Source organism: Lepidochelys kempii, chromosome 4, assembly GCF_965140285.1.
Source record: "Lepidochelys kempii isolate rLepKem1 chromosome 4, rLepKem1.hap1, whole genome shotgun sequence".
NCBI lineage: Eukaryota > Metazoa > Chordata > Testudines > Cheloniidae > Lepidochelys > Lepidochelys kempii.
The window spans coordinates 23,284,656-23,311,598 of record NC_136383.1 but is presented as its reverse complement, the minus strand read 5'-3'; the positions used below and the strand labels follow the sequence as shown (position 1 = coordinate 23,311,598).

At 41.1% G+C, this 26,943-nt stretch overlaps 1 protein-coding gene across 2 annotated transcripts in view; it reads left to right on the top strand.

Annotated features, from left to right (window-relative positions):
- The first annotated feature begins 9,049 nt into the window (after positions 1-9,049).
- Positions 9,050-26,943, top strand: part of HPGDS (hematopoietic prostaglandin D synthase) — a 57,958-nt gene continuing 40,064 nt past the window's right edge. Inside the window, exons 1-2 of one of the 2 annotated variants that reach the window (XM_073340704.2) lie at positions 9,050-9,147; positions 11,463-11,546. The gene's annotated coding sequence lies outside the window, so the exon portion shown is untranslated. The remainder of the gene's footprint in view (positions 9,148-11,462; positions 11,547-26,943) is intronic. The other variant, XM_073340703.2, reaches the window with a different exon arrangement.

Genomic DNA, 26,943 nt, shown 5'->3' with positions numbered 1-26,943 from the left:
GTTCTAGGCCCATCAAAGATCCCTCAGTACTTTATTAATTGTAAGGTGGTTAAGGCTATAGGGAGATGGGTGTAATTTAACCAAACTGCAGTGAACACTGAAGGAGGTTCAGGAATAAAGCTGAAGTTCAAGACTCGCCATTTCCCCAATAAAAACACAAATGGATGTGGTCTCTTGCTCTCTACACAACAAACGTAAAATGAAGAAACCACATGGGCCTGGTGATCTCCAAATAACTGTGTTTATAAACTATATACAACATTCAGTGCCTAACTACTTATATACACTGCTGCTTTGGCAGGTTTCGAAACATAGAAACTAAGCGCATGTATAAGCGTATATACACTGAAAAAAAAACCAACACAGCGCTGTGGCAGCGAGTCTCAGACCATGGGTCAACTGACTCAGGCTCACGCTACCGAGCTAAAAATTGGGGTGGAGAGGTTCCGGAGCCCTGAAACCTGGTGAAGGGGGTGAATCTCAGAGCCCAGGCTGCAGCCTGAGCTGGAACATCTACATGAGTATTTTAAGCCCTGTGGCACGAGCCCTGTGAGCCTGAGTCAGTTGACCCAGGCTCTGAGACTTGCAGCTGTGGTGTTTTATGGTTTTGGTTTTTTTGCAATGTGGATGTATCCTAAAGGGCTTACAAACTATCTAAAGGGTAATTACTCAATTCTTATACTCTACAGTGACCGACTTAAAAAACTAACCTACAGTATGAAACTATTGTGTCATTAAACAACAAGAAGAAGGGACTATGTTTCGGGGGGAGGGGAGAACTGAGCCAAACTGCTTCTCTTTTGAAATTGGATCTCAGACAATAAAAGTGAAGAAAGAACCCTGAGCCAGATTCTGATCTCAGTTATGTTGGTGTAAATCCACTGATTTGAAGTTACTCTGGTTCTACACCAGCATAGCTAAGATCAGGCTATGGTCCCGATTATGTTTCTTTTACAGAATCATCTTTATTGAACACCTGGGAGTGTTGTCCCCAGACAACATTACTAGAGCTAACACGGTACATTTTATAAGTCAACTATTGGAGATGGGGGAGAAATTACACACTAATGCCAACACCCCTGAACATTTAAGAATTCTTGACCAGAATCTAGAATAAATCTCAAGTTAAATATCACCATCTTAAAACACTATATGCCTGTTTAATTCCGGTCTTTATTGACCGCCCCTTCTCTCGGGTCTGTTTGTATCAGAATACAGGGGAGTCTGCTATAAGAAATATTCTCCTGTACTGCCCAGGGATTCATCAGTTGATAGGAACTACACTGAAGTACAGAGGGTAGAGTTTAAAGATAGTGATTTAAAAAATGGCCTGTTTTCAGAACTTGATTCTTTTGTATTTCACTCTTGGGGAACCTGTGGAATAATCAAAGGGGGGGGACTTAAAAAAGGACTGACACTTTGTTGTTGCCCAAAATAAACCCTGATAAATTAATATTAGAAACGTGATCTTACATACTCTAGCCCAAATCAACTAATTTTTTCCTTTCAGGTTACTCAGAAGGAAAAATCCCCACAACACTCCTGGTTCTAAAGACGATTAAAACATGGCTACAGCTAATTATTGGTTTACTAATTAAAGGCTTTTTACTCTCCCACGCATGCAAATGTAGTCAGACATTCTACATGGCCTACCAGCATCATTTATATGGAAAGGGATGGCAGTAAAGTTTTAAGAATTTAAAGGCCTATTCTGCCCCATGCTAAATGACCTTTGTGACATCCTGACAGCACCAAGGTGACTTAAAACGGCACTAAAGGGTCATCTGGGGATTCCTCTTCCATAGGACAATCCCTGAGTATGTTGGAGCCCCCACTGTAGAGAGTGAGAGGGTCCAGGGCTGCAGGCATCTGAATTCTGGTGATCCTTGACAACATCACTGCACCTCGGACTACTCTAACTCGCAGTAGGGGCAGACCAGCACCTTAGCATCCCCCAACTCAAGGGGGATGGTAATGGAAATGTTAATTAACCCCACCTTGCACAGCCAGCTGTGTCAGCTGGACCTTGGTGCACCTGAGAATTGAACCCTCCTGGTAAACAAGCTGTTCGATAACAGAGACCAAGTATCCCAAGAAAAAGTGCTATGTTGTGTCATTGCTTAACTACTAATATTGGGGTGAAGAGTAGAGCCGAGCGTGGGTGGAGTGGGACTGGGAAGAGGATCTGGATAGTGATTCAATAATATTTACAGAATCACGGAGAAAAAGGACTGTAGAACTGTAGCATGATTTACTGATCCAATAATAGCCCACAAACCCTCTGAAATAGACATCTGCCAAACTAAATCTTGGATTTAATTTTAATCCATCTGACTTCCTCTGGATTTATCTAGGGCTTTCCAATAAAGAGAAGAGCCCCAGAATTCATCAAGAAAGAATGTCATTTAATTAATGTCCTCATCTCCCTTAATACATCCTTCCCATGCAGTCTCAAGTACGGCATTTAGCTGACACTATGACTGGAGCCACATCATCTCTAAGAAAGTCGCCCTCTGACATTGCCCATGCTGCTGTGTTAATGTGAGTTTCGGCCCACTTTGATTAGTTCTGCCGTCGCATCACAAGGAACCTGGGCCCCATTCTGTATCCGAAAGACAAGCTGCTGAGGTGAAAGCAGTACCGTCACAAATAGGTTAAAACTGGAAGCTGAGAAACAGTGGCATTTGAGGAGACCTCTCATAATGAAAGACCTGTTATAGCTCTGCCATTATGTTGATTGATTTGGATGGATGTTCTCTTTACTAGACTAAGTCCATGTCTTTTTTTTTAAATAGACTGCCACCTCTTGTTTTAGCAACTGTGATAAAGTTGTCTACCCTTCATAAATTTGGAGACCAGTATAAGTTCCCTTACATGAAGCATCTCTTGCACCAGACTGTAAAACACAGTTTCTGCTTTACTGCTCTGTAGGACTAGGCAGTTTAGTGCTCTTTTTCATGCTAGAAACATCTGTTGTAAGCTGAAATGGAAAAATATATAAAGAGCTTAAACTGTAGGAAATCATTATCAAAGGAAGCTAAGTCTAAATCAGTTCATTACATTACCAACTGCAGCGTTTTAAATTTAGTGGTATAAATCATTCCAGTTTCAGCAATCTAGTGTAATTACTTCATTGTCCTCAAATAAATTAAGCAGATATCACTGGGGCTATGCATGATCAGAATCGAACAGAAAAAGGGATTATTTTTTTCTTCAGAATGATAAATCTACTGTGTGATCCGGCAAAAACCCTTACTCACCTGTGTAATGTTTACATGTCCAAATTGTGCCACTGAAGTTAATGGGAGTGCTAATTCACACATAACAGTTTGCATGATCAAGATCTTCATTCGTCCACTGGACTTTCAAAACTGTGGTGGGGGAAGACTCTACTTATATAGGTCTCTTGTACAAGGGGCAGAAGGTGGGTTCCCTTTAACATGGACACAGTTATACAGACTAAAACATAGGTGAAATCTTGGCTTGATAGGTCAGCTGTCGAATGGGCGAACACTTTTCCCAAATTGATTACTCTATGTCTGACCTATCAAGGAAATCCTGAACGCTTTCAAAAAACGAGCACGGGAGCTTAAATTCATTACTAGACACTAAAAATCATGGACTGAATAGAGACTCTGGATTTATGGTTTAGTACAATAATCCGTAACCCCATATCCCCTTTTTTTTGGTCCTAACTCTGCAGAGGTGTTAATGGGCCACTTCAACTTAAATGACAGGTTTCAGAGTAACAGCCGTGTTAGTCTGTATTTGCAAAAAGAAAAGGAGTACTTGTGGCACCTTAGAGACTAACCAATTTATTTGAGCATGAGCTTTCGTGAGCTACAGCTCACTTCATCGGATGCATCGGACGGGCTTTGTTGCAAGGATAGGTACCACACAACAGAACCACTAACCCAGGAACCTATCCTTGCAACAAAGCCCGTTGCCAACTGTGCCCACATATCTATTCATGGGACACCATCAAAGGGCCGTTTCCACAGTATGCATCCGATGAAGTGAGCTGTAGCTCACAAAAGCTCATGCTCAAATAAATTGGTTAGTCTCTAAGGTGCCACAAGTACTCCTTTTCTTTTAACTTAAATGGTCCCTTACACTATGTGCGAACTACTTATGCTAAACAATCTTGCATTTAGCTGTGATGCTGGGAGTACCTTCGGGTCTGGGAAAGGAGAGCTCTGTGTGGCTCAAAAGCTCGTCTCTCTCACCAACAGAAGTTGGTCCAACTAACGACATTACCTCACCCACCTTGTCTCTCCCTCTTCATTTTACTGCCAGTTCTGAAAAAAACTGGAAATAAACATTTGGTTCAACCCAAACTGAAACCATTTTTTTCCAGCATTTTTGGCCAATCAAAAAAGTTGGGGAAAAAGTATTTTTGAGACAAATTAAACATTTTGTTTTGTGCATTTTAACAAAACTAAAGGCAATGAAAGGCTAGACTCACAAAATTGAGGTGGTCGTGGTCCCCTTATAGCATTTAGCCCAGTGGTTTGGGCACTCACCTGGGACATGAAAGATCCATTTCTCGTCCCCCAGGCTGTACGATATAGCCTGACTCCCAGGCTGTCTGGTAGTTTGGAGAAGAGCTCCCTCAACCTCTCCTGCTGAAGTTGTTCCACTTTGTATAAATAATCAAATGTTCCCTGCACATGGGACTGGAAACTGTGTTCACCCCACTCTCCAATAAATGAACTAACCACCAGGCGAGAGTGTCTTTCTCTGGTTCAATGAATATTTGATTATTTAATTACTTATTCAAAGTGGACACCTTGAACAGGAGAGACCTGGCCCGAAATACTCTATAGCAGGGTCTCAGACTCAGTTTACCTCAGGGCCAGTGCCAGTCCTCAAATCCTCCCAGTGGGCCAATAATGTCACTCATGCCACCCAGAATCCACCCCCCAAAACTCTGCCCCCCACCTGCCTAAGGCTCTGGGAGGGAGTTTGGGTGGGGGAGGAGATCTGGGGTAGGGGATTGGGGTGCAGGCTCTGGGAGGGAGTTTGGGTTCAGAAGGAGAGAGGCTGGGCTCTGGGAGGGAGTTTGCAGGCTCTGGGCTGGGGCAGGAGGTGGGGTTGCAGGCTCTGGGAGGGAGAAGGGGGTGCAGGCTCTGAGAGGGAATTTGGGGGCTTGGGGTGTATCGGAAGGGGAAGGGGGTGCAGGCTCGGGGAAGGAGTTCATAGAATCATAGACGATCAGGGTTGGAAGGGACCTCAGGAGGTCATCTAGTCCGACCCCCTGCTCAGAGCAGGACCAATTCCCAATTTTTTTTGCCCCAGATCCCTAAATGGCCCCCTCAAGGATTGAACTCACAACCCTGGGTTTAGCAGGCCAATGCTCAAACCACTGAGCTATCCCTCAGGGTTTGGGGGCTGGAGGTGTGGGGGAAGGGGGTGCAGACTCTGGAAGGGAGTTTGGGGATGGGAGGGGGGTGTGGAAAGGCAGGGGGTGCAGGCTCTGGGAGGGGGTCGGGGATGCGGTGCTTACCTGGGCTCCAAGGCAGGGCGGGCCAGGGAGCCTCTGAGCGCTGCTGCCCCCAGGCCCCGCCGCACAACTTCTTATTGGCCGCAGGGGCATTCGGGGCAGGGGCAATGTGCAGAGGCACAGCCTCACCCTGGGGCTGCAGGGAGGGGCCGGCAGCCACTGGAGCGAGCAGGCAGATGCTGCTCAGCTCCGCTGCGCTGCTGGGGCCCCTGGGGCGGGGGAGTGCCTGGGGGCAGCAGGTGGGGCCAAGGGAGAGACCCGGCCCCAAAACTGCTGGAGCCCCGCGGGCCACATTGGGGAGGTTCGCGGGCTGCAGATGGCCTGCGGGCTGGGAGTTTGAGACCCCTGCTCTATAGGATGAGGGTCAGGACCACTGTTCCCTCTAAGCTGTGTGTACGCACACAGATCCTAAACCCCATGCACATGGCGAAACACCCCACGCACAAAAATTTGCACAGAAACACAACAATTTGCACAGAACAAATTTTTTGTGCACATGGCCTGTCAAAAATTAGAGGCAACATTGGTCAGGACATGCACCTGGAAGGGGCAAACCTGGATTTAAAATCCCTGCTCCAGACTGGGAACTCACACCTGGATTTCCCACATCCTGGGTGAGTGTCCAAACCACTGGACCAGTGGGCAGAGGGTGCTATATCTCCTTGGTTTTTTGAATGGCATCCAAAACTATCCCAAAAATATTCAAGTATTTTATTTTGGAAATGTGTAAAGGAACTGTTCTGACATTAACACTTTTTTTAATTTTCTTGTTTTGACCGAAACAAGTTGCTGAAATCAACACAAATTCACAAAACATTATGGTTGGCCCGAATCTGCATTTTTACCCCTCCCCCCCAAAAGTTTTGGCTGAAAAATGTCACCTAGCCTGAAGTTATTGGTTACCAAGCTATACTGATATCACACACAAAAACTACATTTACAGCATATGAAAGCTGTGAAGTCAAGCATTCAAAAAAGAAGAAATGCCAGAATTAAGATTTATTACGCGACTGGCACAAAAGCTGTGTGTAGACCAGCCCTTTGCAGTGAAGCTTGACTCTATGTATCAAGTTTCTCTTTGCTGTAAGAGATTGGGATACTGATGGTGGGCAGGGGAGGGAAGTAATGTGTGGTAGAATGCATTTATACAGCGTTTAGCAACTACGCAGCAGATGATTAGTGCTGCTAGCCCTAGGGATTAAGCACCTCCTCCATGAAGGAGAGTGGTGCCCTGGTTAGTCCTGCTCCCTGCATCTGTGAAGAATGTGATGAACATTTACAAATATTAATTAGGCCTCACAATGTCTCTGTGTGGGAGATTTTATGCCTATTCTTATGGCAGATGTCACCAGGTGGCTCTGTTGCGCCATGTTCCAAATGAGCCCAGTTCATACAAATCTGTGTCTAATAGGCATGATGAGACATTCTAATTCAATTAATGATATCTTCGAAGTGCTATAAAAATAGTTAAATTTCTTTTGTAAAACCAAAGAGATTTGCAATCATGTAAAAAAACAGGGGAAGCAATTCACCTAACTGGTGGTACAGTGAAAAGACTGGTCACAAAAAGACATGTTATAAATTCAAGGCCAATCAGGACGGAGCATCACAAGTACATAAAGATCATCCTTCACCCAGTGAAAACAGGAAAAACAGACTGACACCAAATTGAGGAACCAAAGCTTGGTGGTAACAGGGAATAGTCCTCAAATTTTGTTTAGATCTGGGCAGCTAACAACAATAATGAGATCATGGACATGGTGATAGAAACTGTGAAGTGCACAAGAATTTTAGATAGTGGCTCAGATTTAATAGTTTTTAGATCAAATATAAGTAAAAATGCTCAGGGATGGAGGACCTAGAACTGAGCAACCTAATTGGTCTCAGATTGGATTACTGTAATACACACTTAATGGGCATACACCTAAAACAGCTTGACAATTTTAGCTGGTACAGAATGTGGCTTATTTTTGTTGATCAGGAACAGGTTTCAGATAAAATAAACTAACATGAACTGTAGTTTGCATCAGTTACCTAAACCACACCAAATTGCCCTGGAGGCAAAACAAAGTTAGAGGAGTGTCCTTCCAAACACGCTGCTGCAATTCTGGTGAACGTCAGCACTGCAGAAATGAAAATATACAGTAAACAATACCAGACTGTCCCTTCCCCTTAATCTTCTGTTGAATAAGCTATTTAAAGATCAAGTTGCCAGAGAAACAACAAGAACTTTCAGCACATACTGTTCATGGTACCAGGAGGAGGAGCAACCCTGATAGCAGTCCAGTCCAATCCCTGCACTGAATGCCAAATTATGCTCTACAGGAACAGTGGAGAGGATTCTTGGCTATTTCTTTCTTTATCATCGTTATTATTAGTATTTAACTAATAATTAGTATTTAAAACTATTTGGCATTCCTGTAGTGCTTTTAATCAAAGGATCTGAAAGCCATTTTATAAACACTAAGCTGCATACCAGCACCTCCCCCTCTGGTAAGGTATTGTTATTGCATACAAGTTACAAAGGGATAAACTGAGGCACAGTGAAGCTGAAATGACTTGTCTAAGGTCACAGCACAAGCCTATGGCAAGTTTAGACTCGGGGGCCGCCAGATCCTCAGCTGGTATAAATTAGTGTAGCTCCACTGACTCAAATGATTAATGCCAGTTAACACCAGCTGAGGATCTAGCCTTGAAACACATCTTCATTCCCCCAACCTCCCAGTGTTCTAACCCTCTGGAACACATTTTAACAGATGAAGATCACTTCTTTCGCCACACATTTCGTTTTACCTGAATTGCAGCAGAATGCAAGTGGAAATTAAGTGGGCCGAAATCTCCTGATAGTTTATTTATTCGTGGCTATCATGGGTGAAAAATGTTAGGCTAAATCTGAGCTAGTGTTCAGTTGGCAGAGTCTAAATCAGTCTGGCTATCCACTTTCAATAAGTAAAAACATCTGTTCTATGTTTCTGCACATGCGTAAAATTCAGACACTACTCACAACTTGGTCATATAGACATGTTTTCGATTTACAAGTATTTTCCTAGACTTCTCTTACATCAATGCCCTAAAAAGGTACCAAAAGTACTTCATGGTGACTTATAAAAATTTTGGGATTGTATTGATTAATTTTTTACTTCTTTTAAGTACCCATGCCTGCCTCTGTCTAATAAGGTTGCAGTCATTTAGTGCATCACTGTATGATTAGATAAAATACTGGAGGGATTTGCATAATCTGTAGACAATGCACGACAGAAGAGTCTTGGCTTCTTCCACACTTTTTATAAGATGTGGTTTGGCTGAGTTCTCTGGTGCTGTTCACTTTTTTGTTGTATTACCTGACCTCATTTTTAATATTTTCTACAGTTAACCTTTAGATGAAAAGGTCAGATAAGACACCAACAGAATTCATGTTTACATGTGGTCTTTATCTGAGGAAATGATGTGTCTGCTATTCTTAATAATGTGTTCACATGAGTGTGTGTAAAGAAACTGATGACTGCGTAGTCTGAACTACTGGGAGTGGTCTGCACATTCACACAGTGATATACACATAACCCTTTTCAACCAAGACTAGCATTCAGAAAAATTCCTGTTCGCTGAAGGAAGGATTACATTGACCAGACATTACTGCAATAGAAGTGAGTGATATCTAAGAATTGAATAAGACAAAGAAACTGACTTCTCTCTCCTCTTTTCAATTTTCCTTTTCCAGTCTTATTCTGTCCCCTTTAAATACATTGCTGCTACTAGGTAGAAAGAACTATATTCTCCTACCATATATGGCACTTGTACAGCAAGTACTTAAAATGTGTCATGTTTGCAGTTTTGGGGTTATTAAACACAGAACTGAGGGACTAATCATGCTAGCTAGAGTCAAGTATAATAATCAGTTATGTGCAACAATTCCTGTATATATTAGCTTGTAAGTGTATCTCAAACATACCTGCAATATACTTGCTATTCTGCCTTTAGGCTTTTTTTGACAGCTTGTTGCGCTGAACTGCCTGGAGGTTTTGTGATCTGCACAAACCACAAGTGCACTACAAACTAAACTAAATTCATGAACTACAGTAGGTGTTCAGAGGCAAAAAGTCAGTGCAGTAACCTGCTGAGTGAGATAGCATCAGTTAAATGATGAGGAACAGGGGCTATTTGTTTTGATCCATTTTGACAGTCAGGATACTTGTTTAATATGAGCTAAAGAGATACTGTGGAAGAAGCAAACACATTCAAAGAGTGAAAGAACAGGTTTGCATGAGAGAGCTGCTCCCATTCTGGAATAAGTTGCTTCAAAGCCTTTTATTAAGTTAAGACAATATTCTGTTATAAATAAAAGCTGACCTTCATCTCTGTAGCCAGTGGTTCTGGAACAATTTGCATACTGGGGGTGCTGAATGCCATTTAACAAAACTGTAAACCCTGTACATGGTGGAAATCAGTCAGAGCCAGGAGGTGCTACTGCACCCCCAGCACCCTTAGTTCCAGCACCTATTTATGTAACCAGCCCAAAGGCAGAGTCATGTCAGAGGAATTAGATGGCTATTAAACAGTACTGAGCAGTGCCTTTGGGCTTCTCACTGGTCATTTTCTACAGGATCTCCTCTCTTTTCATTCATCCAACCACACTCAAACTTTCATACCCCTTGCAGTATTATTATGCAGAAAGACAAGTAGCTAAAAGCGTTTATTTTAGCTGGGTTTTTCTTCCTTTGCAATTCAGCCATTGTTATTTCAGTGTCCAAATATGGTTTTCAAATTTTTGAAATCCTATTGTAAATCTTTGCCCAGACTTCTTCTATTCTCCTTCTATCTGGCTCCTGTCTTTGTCCACAAATACACCTGTGCACAGAATACACCTGGGCACATGTCCTTCGTTAATAGCCACTTTCATTTAATAGCAATACCTTTACTGTGCAATTTAACACACAAAACTTTGCATATCTTTAGCCAGAAATATCCTGCCATTGCTTTCTGTGCTCCGTGCCTTTACATTTTGGACAACTCTGCCTGTGTGCAGAGACGGCAGCCATTTTGTACTGACTTGCTGAAACTTTTGCAAAAGAGATGCACACACTGAGCTCTCTTCTGGAGATTTTACTTTTGTTCATTCTTCTTGTTTTTCTTAATCTTAAGTAAAATACACCTACATGCTGAAAATATGCAGTTGCTCTTTGAATACAGAAAAACATAACACTTAAAATATGTTTTCATCTCAAATACGCTATATGGGGATGAAGGAGTTTTTCAAATTGTATGCAGAATAGAAAATGCATACAGAGTGGCTCGGTACAATTAGTTTAATTTCATATTTTCAGGGGAAAAATGACTAGTTTAAGGTTCATGCTGTTCAGCTTAGTATCAGATAGTAGTCATATATATCAATACAGCCATACTTTGTCATTTAGTTTCTTATATACGTATATATTTACAAGAGGCTTCACTCACTGAGGTGATTCAGTGGAAGTGGAGACTTTCAGTTTAATTATCCTCTTTTCATTGCATGGATTTGTTAGATAGCCATCATTCTTACCTTTGGGTTGTTTTGTTCAACGAGGGAAAATTATTTCATACAATAGGTCTGAGCTATGTGGGAGTGGAACCTGAATAACCGCACATATTGTCCATGAATCCCTTTTCCAGAATGGTTTTAAAGCTAAGTATTCCCACTCTCTGCTTCTACACTTTGCAACGCTACACTACTGCTACTGCAAGTCCAATTCCTGCCATGTTTTTGCAGAAGTCTAAGTACAGGAAAGGGAATTTTGGGGGGAAGGGGACATTAAGTATAATCTCATGTTCTTTGTAGTTTACTGTGTGAACATTTTCTAATTCCACTGTTGCGAAATCTCCTTTAAAATTTGCATTCCGTCGATTTTAAATTTTTTGTCTCAAAACCCAAGTCAGTACATCATAGGGTGACAGAACATGGAACTGAGTGGTATAATTTTTCTAGCTTGCACTGGAAGCAAACACATCAGGAGTGTGTGGCACAATGTTCTTGGCTGCAGTTTGGTAGTCATATATCCCTACTGAGCAGGTAAGGGGGTGTGTGTGTGTGTGGGGGGGGGGAGTACAGTAAATTAGATGTACTACAAGCTATCCTCACTTTAAAAGTGCCCTGGAATTAAAGTGTCACTGGGAAGTAATTACATTTAATAGAAAAAATGGTTTCTATAAAGATGGACAAGATCCTCATCTGGTATGCCTTCAATAGAGCTACGTTGATTTACGCTAGGTAAGGATCTGGCCTCTAATGCATATATCATTTCAAACTGGCAAATATTCTGCATCCTATAAACATTGCACCGGCTAACCCAGGTGATTTTTTCTAGTTTAATAATTATATATATATATATATATATATTTTAGATCCCACATAATATAATATTGTATGTAATGATGAATCAAAATAATCTAATTTATACAGAGTCAGTGGGTCCAGGCTCTCTAGGAACCTTACACAACAAACAGAAAATATTTGATCAAAAAGAAATGGTACCCTAACCCCTAGAAAATGAAAAAAAGCCTCCGTATTGCCACTATATAAGTGGCTAAAATCCATGACACTGCAGTGCCAAGGTCACACAGTAAGGCATTTTGAAATGGCCCAGTGAAAACAAATGGGCACTGGAAATATCTCCCTTACAACCCTCTGAAATCCAAAGCACCAGCCCCTCTGACCTGAAAGGGGAAAACACATGGCAGACAGAAACAATTGGTAACAATTAGAATAGCTTTAGACCTCTCTATGTTTAATAATCACTAAAAGAAAAGAGAAAAGCAACACCTGGATATTAACAGAATATCAGAGTATTCATATGTTATATGAAAACAGTAACCGTTAGGCTAAGACCACTAGGGTGGGCTAAGACCACTGCCTATCATATTGACCAATACCATTTCATTGTTACCTTGTATTCTCCTGTCTGGTGTCTCTTGTCGGGCAGGGACTGTCATATTGTTCGGTTTGTACAGTGAGGTCCTGGTCCATGACGTGGGCTCCTAGGTACTATGAATGTACAGATAAATAATAATTAGGTTCTTGAAGACTCTGGGCCAGATCTCCAGCTGAAGCATTGAAGTAACGGAACTGTACTGATTTATATCAGCTGAACATCAGGCCCAGTAATTTTTGCTCACATGAACAGGGCTAAATTGACTGCCAAATATGGGGTCAGGAATCCATTTCCTGAAATGTTTCGGCAGAGATCTTGGTTTTTCTGCCTGCCTTTGGAATATTGAGCAGGGGTTATTTCCTACATGATTAACATCTTTTCCTGCCATGGGGCTGGGACATTCTTGGACTCCAGGACTTTGTGTCACCTCGGTATCAGATTTCTGAAAACATAGAGGGATGTCAGAAATGCAGACTGCACACACACACACAAATATGTACCATATTTTTACCATTCATTAAAAAAATAGTGTTTAAGTTTATATTATCAGAAAAAGATCTACGGCCTTTCTTCTCTGCCTTAACCATTTAATCCGACCCATTTACATCATCTTTCTCTTGTAATTTATTTTTAAGATGGTTCACTGTATTTGGCTCTTAGATACTTGAGAAATGACAGAGATATTTGGTTTCCTTATTCCTCTTCATCCTACATACATGTGGGCTGGAAGAGAAGATCCTCTCGTTTATCACAAGTGAAAAGATAAAAAATGACAGACTGTGTTCATGCAAATGAATAAAATGAGAGTTTAGACAATGGGCAAACATTGATTTTGGCAAGTTTACCTGCCTTGAGAAAGCCCAACTAACCGAGTCAGAGGAAGCCAAGAAATTGCTTTTATGTGAATTATGTTCTTTACTATATAAAATATTCTCTCAAGAATTAATTAGGCATGCATTTATCTGGAAACATACACAATTGCAAGAGGAGGAAATATTCAACAGGAATGACCAGTGCAGACAGGAATTATTATGAGTGTTTTATGCAATAATTCCACAGACAGCCATCTAGGGAGTTGAAAAAGTAAATAAAAAAATCATCAGACTCAGACTTTAAGAGCAGAAGGGACCATCGTGATCATCTAGTTTGACCTCCTGCACACTGCAGACTACAGAACCTTACCCACTCACTCCTGTAAGAGACCGATAAGCTCTGGCTGAGTTACTGAAATCCTCAAGTCATGATATAAAGACTTCAAGTTACAGAGAATCTACCATTTTCACTAGTTTAAACTTGTAAGTGATTCATTCCCCACACTGTAGAGGAAGGCAAAAAAGCCCCCAAGGGTCTCTGCCAATCTGACCTGAGGGAAAATTCCTTCGCAACCCCAAATATGGTGATCAGTTAGACCCTGAGCATGTGGGCAAGACCCTCCAACCAGACACCTACAAAAGAATTCTCTGTAGTAACTCAGAGCCCTCTCCATCTAGTGTCCGATGACTGGCTGTTGGAGATATTTGTTGCTAGCAGCAGCAGATTGGCTACATGCCATTGTAGGCAGTCTCATCACATCATTCCTTCCATAAACTTATCAAGCTCAATCTTGAAGCCAGTTAGGGTTTTTGCCCCATTTCTCCCCTTGGAAGGCTGTTGCAGAACTTCATTCCTCTGATGTTTAGAAACCGGTGTCTAATTTCAAATCTAAACTTGTTGATGGCCAGTTTATAGCCATTTGTTCTTGTCTCCATATCGGCACTTAACTTAAATAACTCCTCTCCTGGTATTTATCCCTCTGATGTATTATTGAGAAGAATCATATCTCCCCTCAGCCTTCGTTTGGTTAGGCTAAACAAATGAAACTCTTTGAGTCTCCTCTAATAAGGTAGGTTTTCTATTCCTCAGATCATCCTAATAGCCCATCTCTGTACCTGTTGCAGTTTGAATTCATCTTTCCTAAATATGGGAGGCTATAATTGCACACACTATTCCAGATGAGGTCTCACCAGTGCCTCGTATAACAGTACTAACACTTTACTGTCTCCTCGCCTGATGCATCCTAGGACTGCCTTAACCTTTTTCATGGCCGCATCACAATGACAGCTCATCGCGATCCTGAGATCAACCAGTACATTCCGGTCTTTCTCCTCCTCTGTTGATTTGAACCAGTACATCCCCAGTTTATAGCAAAGTCTTGTTGCTAGTCCCTACGTGCTTGACCTTGCACTTTGTACTATTAAATTTGATCGCATTTCAATTACTCCAATTTTCAAGATCTTCTTGTATGATATTCCAGTCTTTCTCCATATTGGCAATACCTCCGAACTTTGTGTCATCCACAAATTTTATTTGCACACTTTCACTTTTTGTGCCAAGGTCATTAATAAAAACGTTAAATATGACTGGTACCAAGCCCGATCCTTGAGGAACTCCACTAGGAACCTCCCTCCAGCATCACAGTTCACCTTTCAGTATGACCTGTTGTAGTCTCTCCTTAAACCAGTTCCTTATCCATCTTTCAATTCTTCTATTGATTTCCATCTTCTCCAATTTAACTAATAATTTCCCATGTGGAACTGTATCAGGTGTCTTACTGAAATCCAGGTAGATTAGCCCTACTACATTTCTTTGGTCTAAAAAAATCAATTATATTCTCAAAGGAAGAGATCAGGCTGGTCTGGCACAATCTACCTTTTGTAAAACCATACTGTATATCATCCCAATTACTGTTTACTTCTACGTCCTTAATTACTTTCTCTCTCAAAATTTGTTTTAAGATCTTGCATACAATTAAGGTCAAACTAACAGGCCTGTAGTTTCCCAGATCACTTTCCCCCCCCCTTTCCCTCCGGCCACCTTTCTTAAAAATAGGAACTGTAAAAGCAATTCTCCAATCAGATGGTATGATCCCCCAAGTTTACAGATTCCTTAAAAATCCTTGCTTTTGGTCTTGCAGTTTTGTGTGCAAGTTCCTTTAATATTCGTATATGGAGATTATCTGGGCCTCCTGATTTAATCCCATTAAGATGTTTGAGTTTGATTTCCACCCCAGATGTGGTCTTATCCTAGCACCTAAGAACTCTAGTCAAGGACCAAGACCCCATTGAGCTTGGCACTATACCAACACAGACGGCCCTGCCTAAAAGAGTTTACGATCTACGTATAAGACAAAAGACAACTCATGGATAGGCAGGCAGACTGACGGGAATAATGGTCAGCAATAAGAATTTAATTTAATTAATTGAGAAACTGCTTTAGTCATTTCCTTCTGCATGCTTCATGTGACATCTCTTGTTTTTGTTTTTGTTTTTTTATTGTGAGAATCTTGAATATAGAAGTAGCTGATTTATCTATTTAGTGCTCTTGGCCTAACAGATTATCTGGGATGCTGCACAAAAAAATTTAAAACAAAATTTTCACTGGGGCCAGCCAATGACCAGCCAACAAAATTGTACAAATCCAGAAGGAAGGACTGGAGTCAAAAGAAAACCAAAACTTTCACGGGCGTTCCAGTCCCAAATGAAAAACTTTGCACTGAACCTGAGCAGTAAAGGTAAAAAATGAAGCTTCAAAGAGATCCCAACACAACATTATGGTCCAAGTCATTAACAGTAGTACATAGCATCAGCCAACCCCCGCCCCTCCTCGCCAGGTTTCAGAGTCTGGGCTACACCCCAAGCCTGAACATCTACTCTGCTATTTTTAGCCCCACATGATGAGCTCAAGTCAGTTGACCAGGGTCTGAGACTCTCTGCAGCCAGGTGCTGTTTCCTCCCCGCCTCCCCCCCGTATATAGCCCTTTTCATTCACAGATCTCAAAGCACTTCACAAAGGTGGTCAGTCGCACTGTCCTCATTTTACAGATGGGGAAAATGAGGCACAGAATTGATGTGACTTGCCCAAGATCACCCAGCAGGCCTGTGGCAGAACTGAGAATAGCACCCACTTCTCCCGAGTCCCCATCCAGTGCTCTACCAGGCCACCCTGCTTGAATTATTTTTACATAGTGTCCTGTCTGTGCATCGTACTAAATTTGAATGGTTAGGGTTGATTTTTTTAAATGCACATGATGGTGTTTGTGAAATGGAAAGCTACATTTGTTGTCTGGCACTTATTTAAGGTTTTTCCAAGTTTTCTGCTGCATCGGTTGCAAAATGCACAAATCGCCACTAGGTCTGCATCTCCAAATCACCGCTTATATGAGTTGTTTCTGCTACCTCTGAAATTTTCTATGAAGGGATGTCAGATATAATCTATCAGTTTAGTGTTATATAAAATCATATGCAGATATACAAGATAGAGACTTGTGCAAGCTTGAAGCAACTGTTTCTCCACAATAGGCTTAGTTTATATATTCTTCCCATCTGGAATAGAATAGAAATACAATTCATCTTCAGTCTGGTCCAGACTATGTGAGACATTTACAAGTCAGAATTAAACTTTGATGCAAGCCCATGTCTTCTTGCTCTATTGTATAAAGAGCTCTGCGGAGAACGCTGAATTTGTATCAAAAAGTGATTATGAATTTAAGATAGGTAATCACTACCATCTGCTGGGAAAACAGCTACAAATTCATCCATCACTTGTACTAGAGAGACAATGAGGAATGTTGCCGTAGTCTAAAAGCTGCCTACCCCCTTCAGCTATTGCTCTATTCAAGTGAAATCCTTGAGTCTCATTTGCTGTCAATGGGGTTGTACACGTATTGTTGGGGACATAATCTGGCTTCCAATATTTTACTATTGGTGGTGATGACAATTACAATGAAGATTTTGGGGGGAATTTTTGTTTTGGGTCAAGATTTTCTAGTTTTTCATCAAAAAACAAAAAATGATTATTTTTTGGTAAAAAATTTCAGTTCTTAAGTGTTTTAGTTTTCAAAAGCTGAATATTTTTATGGAGAATCAAAAAAAAAATTTTAACCAAAAGTTTTTTTCCAACAATTTTTTTTTCTATTTTATTTAAGCAAACTCCAACATTTTGGATCTGTGGGCAGGTCTTAGAGGGAGATTCTCCACTCTGTTACTTTTGCCCCTGGAGTGCTTGCTCCTGCTCTGCTATCTTTATAGGGAGCAGAGGGGTTTGACTGGTGCCTGCTCTGCTCTCCTCTCTTAATTAATGCAGGATTTTGGATGTGGAGTTGCTAGATCCTGCTCCCCCACCTCCAGTTCCCTGCCAGCTGCAAAGTAATGATGCTGACCCACTTCTCCCCACAGCTTCCACATACTTATTCTGATCAACTCCTGCTGTTACTATTAGGGGGCCCTAAGTGGCTCCCTATCAGATATCAAAGCCAGAAATGGGTGAGTCTTATTCCTGGTTTGGGAGGGGGAATCCCACGGGCTCTCCCTCTGGCTTTCCCACCCAAAACACACACCATGCTGGGCAATTACTAACTCTCTAACCCTTACTTTTTTTTTTTTAAGAGAAAAAACAGAAGTCAGCCATCCTTTAACAATATTACTTATATTTGAATAATGCAGACAGCAGCTTGTATCAAGTGCTATATTATTCTACTAAGGTTTCAGAGTAACAGCCGTGTTAGTCTGTATTCACAAAAAGAAAAGGAGTACTTGTGGCACCTTAGAGACTAACCAATTTATTTGAGCATGAGCTTTCGTGAGCTACAGCTCACTTCATCCGATGAAGTGAGCTGTAGCTCACGAAAGCTCATGCTCAAATAAATTGGTTTGTCTCTAAGGTGCCACAAGTACTCCTTTTCATTATTCTACTAAGACATTCCTTTTATAGCGTAAAGTCACCAAACTAAAGTCAGCTCAGGCAGGCTTCTTCGCAGTTGCGAAATCATGACAGACTCAGCCCCAGTCATATGGTTGCTTCTAGAGTCACAGATTACTTACAGTCAGAGCAAGATTGTCCTTTCCACTCTTAACTCATTACATCCACCCACACGCCTCAGATTCTCACAACAGATGCAGCTCTGTAAGAAGTACACTGTATGTGTCACTTGGAAGCTTAAGTACAGTTTCGGTAAGAATCATTCCCTTAGGCCTTGTCTACACTATGAAATTAGGTCGAATTTATAGAAGTCGGTTTTGTAGAAAGCGTTTTTATACAGTCGATTGTGTGTCCCCACCCAAATGCTCTAAGTGCATGTAGTCAGCGGAGTGTGTCCACAGTACCGAGGCAACCGTCGACTTCCAGAGCGTTGCACTGTGGGTAGCTATCCCACAGTTCCCGCAGTCTCTGCCGCCCATTTGAATTCTGGGTAGAAATCCCAATGCCTGATGGGGCTAAAACATTGTCGTGGGTGGGTCTGGGTACATATCATCAGGCCCCCCCTTCCCTCCCTCCTTCCGTGAAAGCAACGGCAGACAATCGTTTTGCGCCTTTTTTCCTGGGTTACCTGTGCAGACGCCATACCATGGCAAGCATGGAGCCCACTCAGCTAACCGTCACCGTGTGTCTCCTGGGTGCTGGCAGATGCGGTACTGCATTGCTACAGAGCAGCAGCTTATTGCCTTTTGGCAGCAGATAGTGCAGTATGACTGGTAGCCGTCGTCGACATAGTCCAGGGTGCTCTTTCAGTTGATCTCGAGGAGATCGGTGTGCCTGGGCAAACATAGGAGTGGCTCAGCCAGGTCATTTCCCTTTTAAGCTTCATCTCATGGCGATTCAGTCCTACTGGCAGTGCACTGTCTTTTAATCAGCAGCCAGGGGAAGACGCTGGCACTTCTCTCAGAGTAGAATCCCATGATTCACCCCACTTTTAGATTGGGTCTCAGTGCTACAGCCCCCCCCCCCCATTTAACCAATCATGATCCCTCAGCAGATCCAACTGGGTGTGGATTCCCTTTGGGACCAGTAATCAGTAGATAAATGCAGGGACTCAGAACAGCCTCTTCAAAACACAGTATCATATATTTATCCATAAGAACAAATCAATCAGAGAGAAAGGTTAAAACAGCACAAGGGCTACATGCATATCAGTCTTACCTAACCACTTAGGCACAGCAACACCTAGGGAGGGAGCATATTCTGTTTCCACTAGAGTTAATCTCCCTCTTATCTTCAGGGCTGAAGCTTTTAATCCCTCCAAAGCTGTTTCATTTCTCCCTTTTGGCTTTTGTCCCTTGGGTTACTAGCCATCCTGGGGATCAGAGCATGGTAGGGGCTAAACCTTCCAAGGAGGTGATATTTAAGTTTAAGTACCTACAATTGGGTTATTTGGAGCCACTGACTTTGGTTCCTGCATATGTGCAAAACCACCTGAGACTGACTTAACCCTAATTTTCCTTTAGAAATTAATACCATAGCCATCCAACAGAGGGATACAATCTTCATCAAACCAATACAGATAGCTCCCGTGTTCTTCACAATAATAAATGAAAGCTTTTGCCAACCTGCACCTCTCCGACTCCTGTGGTGAACATGAAATCATATTCTGTGACTGAAGCTCCCAGTGGTGCCATGTTTCACCTTCCTGGGAAAGTTTATAACAAAGGATGCTCTTTATTGATTCCAATAGAACAAGTCAATTGTCATCCACCGAAAGTTCAGTAAATGTGTCCGGAAAGTTCATGGACTTAAAGGCATCAAGTTCAATGTTGATCAGACTAACCACCTTGGTTGAGATTTTCAACATAATTCGTGATTTTGGGTGCCCAATTTGTGATATCTTAAAGTGCTGAGCACCATCTGAAAATCAGGCACCTTTAAGGTATCTGAATTTGGAGACCCAAAAAATGAGGTACTCAGAAATCACTAGTTGCTTGGTTCTAGTTTAAATATATTAAAAGGCACCTACACAACTTCTTAGTCATTGTTCAACTATTACAAACACAAGAAAAGGAGACACATTCAAAACGTTCTCTATAGCCCAAGCCACTTCACAGCACAGCCTGCTTAACAGTACTGCCAAAAGCCCATGAATAGCAACACCCCATGAACAACCCCAGATCCCTCAAACCCTCCCATAACAGTCAGAGAGCTTGTCTACAGCGGGTTCGAAACTGCCGCAATGGATGCATCTACAGTCAATTAAGCGGGTCGAGTGAAGACCCACTAAAGCAACTGCCGATCTCTCTCCGTCCACCCCTGTACTCCACCTGAATGAGAAGTGCAAGGGGAGTTGATGGGAGAGCATCTCCAGTCGACACTGCGTAGTGTGGACCCCGTGGTAAGTAGATGTAAGTACATCAACTAAGCTACGTTACTCATGTAGCTGAAATTGTGTAACTTAGATCGATCTTCCCCCCCCCCCCCCGCCCAGTAGTGTAGACAAGGCCTAAGAAAAATAGGTGAACCTTGCAGCATGCCCTGAAAGTTAATCTATCTGGGCTCCATGAAATAAAGGGGGTGGAAGTAAACTCCAGATTAAAGGACTCTTTCTGGAAAAATGCTTTTCCAGTGCCCTTCCTCCCACCCCCTTTTATACCATGGGACTATCAGCACAAGTGCCTCCTCTGATTACAACTACCAGCTAGCCACAGAGGCTGCCGGATAACCAAAGCTCAAATCATTTGAAGCTTTGTAGTTAGAAACCAAACAACCTTAATTTCTGTCTAAATTTTTATGTTGCCCCTATCACCATTGAATCTGAGCCCTTTCCAAGTATTTTAAATAAAACCCAAACTCAGTCACCCCCTCTTTCTTCCCTTCATGTAAGGAATCAATGGCTAGCTTGATGAGAGAGGGGGAGAGGAGAAGCAGTGTTTAACTTCATTCCAAGGGAGAGAGTGTTATTTAGAGGAGGCAGGAAGAAAGGAAACAAACAAATGGTGGAGAATGTGGTCTGGTACAGAAAGATTCCTCCAGAAGTTCTTACAATCCTATGCCATTGCTTTGAAGGAGGACACCACTTTTCCACGGCACACCATCAGCAAAATCACGCTCCACAGAACTTTTCCAGACTGTAAATTGCTTCATAAACCCAGTGACACTCCCACTCAACTCCAGAACCTAGCATCTCTCACTGTAAGGAACTAGCTTATTTCACTGAGAACAGCAACAGCATCTGAACAGGCCTCATGAGTCAGGGACTGGGAGGATGCCTTGGTCAATAGCAGTCGTCTGATAGCGATTGTGGTGCTTCACTAAATCTTCAGCTCTTTGGCCTCCTCATTGGGCAGAGTTTACAACAAGCACATTTTGAAATCTAGCAGGGTCCAGGTGGCTTCAGTGAACTATGGTGGTGGTAGATTCCTCTTGCATGGCAAAGGTAAGAGGGGTTCAGATTTTCACCAAGAGGAGGAAATAGTCTTACCAAAAGGTAGGTTAATTTGTTTTTAATATATCCATATCCAGGCCAAGAAATTGCTATCAGAAACTAAAAGTGCAATTAAAGGAGACTTTTTCACCACACGGCACTTCTTCATTTGTGGAGAGAAATAGACCAATAGCTAAGCTCAGCTATGTTCTGTTTTCTCCACAGCCCAGGGAAGAGCTCATGGTGGGCCATCACCTTGAATCTAATGTTATTTTCTTTAAAAGAAAACTTATTGTGTCATCTGCGTTCAGGTTACTGTATCTGTGACTAGCCTGAGGAAAATATATACTTGTACTGTACAAGGAAGTTAAGGCTGAATTTTTGAAAATTAGGAGTGAAATCCTGTCCTCTAATGAAGTCCACAGGAGTTTTGCCATTGACTTCAGTGGGGCCAGGATTTCACCCTGGGCAAAAAAGGGCCCTCACCTGTATGCACTTAAGTCAGAGGCAACATGCAGTGGATACAGGATAAAGTCAGTAAACTGTACCTGCAAAAATACATACATATCCAAAAAGAAGTAGCTTGAGCATGTAAAATGAAAGCTGTACATTTGGGAATTACTTCACAGCACAGCAGGGATACTGAATTGCCCTCAAGATAGACACACATACTGCAAGTGTCTAAATTCATTGTGCTTCTAGAAACAGACTCACATCACAAATCTGCTCCTGTATTGAGTGGTTTCATGCTCTTTAAGTCAGAATGTTTACTGCGTACTGGAACTCTGTGAAATTCAGCCCCTTTGGTTTTCAAGGCTTCATGCGGACTCATTCCTGGCCTTTGGTTTGTGCAGATTCTTATCAGTCCAGTTTAGCTTTTGAGTTTGAGGTTTGAACAAATCCAGGAGCTTAGCTGCAAGTTGACAGGATTTGCCTTGTTTTAGTTTGAAAAATGGTCCAGGCTTGCTGAAAAGTTCATAAACATAATGTGAGTTTGGGTTTGCAACATAACCTGAAGGGTGCAAATGTTTTGCATTGTTTTGCTGTTTACATGCACTTTTTAAACTCTGCTTGATTGTAGTGGTTTTATAAAGTTTGCAATAGGCTGACTATAGTAATGAAACACACTTACCCATTGTTTAAAATTTAAATTAGTTTTTTAACCAATTTGAAGTTATTGCAGAGGAATGTAAAACATACAGAAATCTACCAGTGTAAGATGTGCTTTTTGGAGGATCAGAATTTTTAATAAGAGACCAAAAACAAAACAACAAAAAAACAGAACTAGGAGACTGGGATAAAAATAAAAAAAAACCAGAACTAGGAAGACTGGGACTTTAAAAACACCCTCAGCACTGTGTATGTGTAGTAACTATTTGTGAGTTGGCTTTTCAGTGAATTTTATGCTCGTGACAATGGTGATACAATAGCACACTAGAAGACAGACATACTACACCAAAATGCTACAAAAGGCCCCGACCCTGCAAACACTAATGCATTCAAATCAATGGGACTTATGTGCGTAAGTGTTTGCAGGATCAGGGTCCAAGATGCCTCACATTATTTTGCCAATACCTCTCCTTAACTAAAGTGAGTCAAAACACTTAAAAACAATGTTGCAGAAAAAATTCCAGTTCTGAAGTTTTAATTTTGTAGCATTTAAATATGTTTGATATGTGTGGTTTCTCTTTTTATATTTTTTTCCTGTTTTCCCTTTCCTTCCTCCCCCCAATCATTTTAATAAATTGATTTTAAAGACAGGAAAGGAGATGGGAAAAAGAAAAGTTTAAGTAGATATTGCAAACCAAAATCTACATTTAAAAAAAATGAATTTTATTTTACCAAAAATGCCTATTTTGAAAGCAGGCCATTTTCTAATTAAAAAACTTGTGAAAATGTTTAGCAAGCTCTAGTACTGATGTTCATCTACTTTAATACAAATAATTACAACAACACACACACACACTCAGAAAACTGCTTTTAATTAAACTATAAAGGTAAAACAAAATCACAGAACAAATGTCAAATGTTTTTGGTAATGTCCTAATGGGCATTTCATCAGCAGATGAAGTAAATGCATAAGATAAAATTTACATTGAGAATTATACATTTAGCTAGATTAGAAATACTTGATTTTCCCTTACGGTATATATACTAGAGGTCTGTCTAGCTCTGTTTTAAATGTCTCAAGCAACAGAGCTTCCTCTACTTCCTTTGGGGAACAAAAATATTCCACAAGCTGCTATACATCTCTGTTAGGAAATTTTTTGTGACGTTCAGCAAAAATTCCTCTTTCATTTTTTTATTCCACCACTTCCTAATACATGTTATTGTACTATCCTAAGTAATTCTGCCATGTTGGTGTACACACCACCTTGAAATATTGCATACTATTATGCAGTCATCTCTTAGCTATGCTATTTTGATCAAATGCATCCCTATAGTCAAACCTTGCACACTCATGTAATAATCTTCAAACAAAATATGCTTTGTGAGATATCATTTGAAAACTAATAACTCACTTTACACAATAATATCATGGTGAAAGTTATATATATGTGAAGTTATGAACATCAACTGAAATGATGACTGAAATATGTTTCGCAAAAAGAAAAGGAGTACTTGTGGCACCTTAGAGACTAACCAATTTATTTGAGTATAAGCTTTCGTGAGCTACAGCTCACTTCATCGGATGCTTACCACACAAGTCTTGTGAGGGGATAAACCTGTTTCGCAAAGACAAAGGACAAGCTGATGCCTCTAGCCAGGTCAAGCTGATTGGCTGGTCAAATGGCCATTCTTTGGCAGAGGAGCGGGGCAGGAACAGATCAATCCGCATATTAACAAACAACAACCTGGAACCCCGAGACTCCATCTCTCTGTCCTCACAGTGGGAAAAAATCTTTATCTGGGGTAACCTTCAGGAAAATGCATTTCAAAGGGTGACTGGACTATAAAAGCGAGGGGTAAAAAATACCCCAGGGATTCTCTCTCTTTCACTGAAGATGACAAAAGAACCAGCCTTTGAACTTTGGGATGAGTTCCTACGTGAGTATTTCGTCAGCCCTATTGCTGGGAACACGAGGTAAAATTTTTACTTTGAACCAAGTCTGGTTGACTAAGTTTTAGCTAATAGAAAGCATTTTATCTTTACTTCTCTGGTAACTATTTTTTACTTTAATGCCTTATACCTGTACTCACTTAAAATCTCTCTCTTGGTAGTTAAATAAACTTGGTTTATTCTTTAATCACAATGAATCCAGTATTGTGTTTCAACTTGACTTGTGTGGTAACACCACTTAAAATAGCCAACTGTTAAATATTGGCCCCTTACGGGCAACAGAATGCTAATATCTCAGTTGTCCAAGAGAGGACTGGACACTGCAGAACTCACTTGTTTAGGGGGAAATCCAGGACTGGGAGTGTGTTGGGCTTACTTGGCAAGTGTTAACCAAGGCTGGTGGAAGCCAGAGTGCTACTGGAGTGTTGCTGGAAGGCTGTAGCTATACACAGACACTCAAGGTGTGACCTGCATGCTGTTTATGAGGGGCCCAGGTTGGGAGTTACAGCAGCAAAGCATTGTAAGGCACGCAACATTGCAGGGCAGGTGGTGACACAGCCCCTCCCTAGTCTGGATTTCACCCCAGGAAGTGATAGTTAAACATATTTATCTATTAACTTTTCCTTTTGTCAACATCTCTCGCTTTAAGATCTTTTGTTGTTCTTTTCTCAGCTCCTTCCAATTTGTCAATATCTTCCTGGAAGTGAGACTCACAGAATTCAATACAACATTCGAGGAACTTGAGCTATGCTGGAAAAGTGCTGTTAAGTCAAATCTGCTTTTGTAAAAAAGCCTCTTGGAATCTTTACTGATCACAGATATTCAGGAGCTCAGGCTTGTGTGTCAAAAACGAAACCACCAGTAGTACAGAGGCCCCCGTATTACGATTAGTGGAAAGCAGGCTTTTCTGGTTTTCACCAAAATCGAGAGAATTCTGGTCTTTGATGCCTAGAACATACCCCAAAGTTTTGTAGTGTTTCTTTTTCAAAAGTTATTGCACCACTGACAGACAGAAATACCATCAAGTTCAGTGTAAGGCCTCACTTTCCTTGACCAACAATGACCTGACATCCTCTGTTTCAGTGGTCATTTCTGGAGCTATGTCTGCCAAACTGCACACAACATTGTAGGTGGAATAATAAACATGTGCCTTTTAATACAATTTCTTTTGCCTTTAGTGCCTCGTTTTTCATAAGGTTAAAAAAAAAAAGCTCAGCTTTCCTAATTTTGGAAACAATGACAGCAGTAACTTTGTTTTGAAGCTACAGCAGACGTTTCATCCTTTAAGCTCAGGATGTCTGTGTGCAACTGCTTCAACTCCAGGCCATGGTCTTTGAAATCTTAAATGATCAAGAATACTTTTTGTCCCTGCTGCATGCTGCAAAGGAACAGATATCTTTCATGGTAAATTTAGTGAACTCCCATGTGCTTATCTGCCAGGAAAATTATTGGTTTTTTGACTGCTCTCTCACTGTAATACAAAATACAGCGCTGTACCTCTGAGGACAGAAAACATACTTTGTTTCAGAAATAATCAAGTACAATCAGTCTTCATGTCTCCAAAACAGAGACCCCCTTCTTTCAAGTGTAAAACCAGTCTTTCATCTGCTCTCAAGAGCATATGTTTTGAATCGTGATGGCTAAATGGCCACCGTCTTTTACAAATCTAAGTATCACAGGTTTACTTAGCAGAGTTAACTCATTCCATGAAAATGTTCCCCTTCTACTGTAGTATTGAGAGATTCAGTTATGTGATTTATTACAAAGACTAGGGCTGTACCGTTGATCACTTCGATATAAATGGATGTATAATTAATATGTCTGCATATATGCCAGACCACCCCATCCCCATCAATTGAAAAAGGACTTTTTAAAGTGATCTATATATTTAAATAATGTGCCCAGCTCTATAGTATGTAGGCAGTGTGCCAATCTATCAGACACACATCTTTTTAAGTGGATATTTTCTTTAGATACCTGTCTCCTGTCCTAGAGAAACATAGCTGTATCTCCTTACCAACTTTTTACAAAACCCATGCAAATTTAGCCATTAGGCTTACTTTGTTTTTTTAATTCTGGACCAGGAATATAATTTCCTCTTTCTACACAGTTCCTTTAGTAATTGTCTTTAAGCACCAGTAAAGAGATTGTAATGGAATTAGATGTCTAACCTTTGTTCAAATTTATCTTATTCCTTTTATTCAAAGTAATGTATTTCTTCATAACCTCCTATATTTACCTGGAAATTTGCACCTATTTGCTGAAACTGTATTAGAAGCCTCTTGTGTTTAGTAACATTTCTGAAGGACAT